The sequence below is a fragment of the Seriola lalandi genome, unplaced genomic scaffold, assembly GCF_002814215.2.
Source record: "Seriola lalandi dorsalis isolate HSWRI2012SDOR001 ecotype SW California unplaced genomic scaffold, Sedor1 jcf7180002007642, whole genome shotgun sequence".
NCBI lineage: Eukaryota > Metazoa > Chordata > Actinopteri > Carangiformes > Carangidae > Seriola > Seriola lalandi.
This window is the reverse complement of record NW_019478295.1, coordinates 1-1,079: the sequence shown is the minus strand read 5'-3', so window position 1 is coordinate 1,079 and position 1,079 is coordinate 1. Positions and strand designations below refer to the sequence as shown.

General features: G+C 43.9%; 1 long non-coding RNA gene across 1 annotated transcript; it reads right to left on the bottom strand.

The window, feature by feature from the left end:
- Positions 1-15: 15 nt before the first annotated feature.
- Positions 16-1,068, bottom strand: LOC111672006 (uncharacterized). The gene is made up of 4 exons (XR_015438427.1): positions 910-1,068; positions 664-771; positions 354-472; positions 16-141 (listed from the first exon to the last, which is right to left on the bottom strand). It is a non-coding gene; the product is annotated as an uncharacterized LOC111672006 (long non-coding RNA).
- Positions 1,069-1,079: the final 11 nt, after the last annotated feature.

Sequence of the window (1,079 nt, the reverse complement as noted above, 5' to 3'; positions counted from 1 at the left end):
TCCAAACGGACCAATCAGAGCACTGTGTTCTTACCTTCCCCTCATGTCCAGCAAGCGTTTTCAGCGGCGTCCAGCCAGGGTGACTCCAGACCTTCGCTGTGTTGTCGTACGCTCCTGTCAACAGGAAGTGACCGTCTGTAGCTAGAAACAAGAGACAGGAAGTCAGGTCAGCGATACAATCAAGAAATAAAGACACATTTTTTTTATTTAAATGGAGGAAAAAAAGTTTAAAAAAAAAGAAGAAAGCTAAAGAAAAACTGACCAAGAAGACAGACCGAGCAAAGAAATTCATCAAATATATCAATGACGTTAAAAATAATTTTAATGTTCAAAAATAAAAGGTGTCTTTTTACGTTGGAACCGGACAGCAGAGAGCAGGTTCTGGTGGGCCGGCACTGTGTACAGACACTTCCTGTTTCTCAGCTCCCAAACCTTACAGGTGTTATCACCACTTCCTGTCGCCAGGTGATACCTGAGAGAACAGAAAACCACAAACAAATATTTCTTAAAATTTAGAAAGCACTTCAACAAATAAAAGTGTAAAATTACAAAAACATCTGATCTTATATTTGTTTTTTATTGTAAAATTTATTTTCAGTTTACACTAAACCGCTCTCCTCTGATTGGCTATGTTTTTAGTGTGCTCATCTCTGATTGGCTGACCCGTTGGGGGAGAAGTGCAGACTGTAGATCTCCTTCAGGTGTCCCTCCAGGAAAACAACACAGCGTCCAGTCCGAAGGTCCCACACCCTGCCGAACGCATCCAGCCCTCTGATTGGACGAAAGCCAGAGAGTACAGACTGTAGCACAGTGTAGTAGTCCAGTGTAATCCAGTCTAGTACAGTGTGAAGTACTGTGTAGTACAGTGTAGTCCAGTGTAGTACTGTGTAGTACAGTGTAGCATGTTACCCAGTAGCAGCCAGCGACCCGTCAGGGTGGAAGTGAAGATCGTGGACTCCTTTGCTGTGACCTTCCTGATGGAGGATTTCCTCTTGAACCTCCAGGTCCCACAGACGCCACGAGTTGTCGTAACTACAAACACACACACACACACACACACACACACACACACACACACA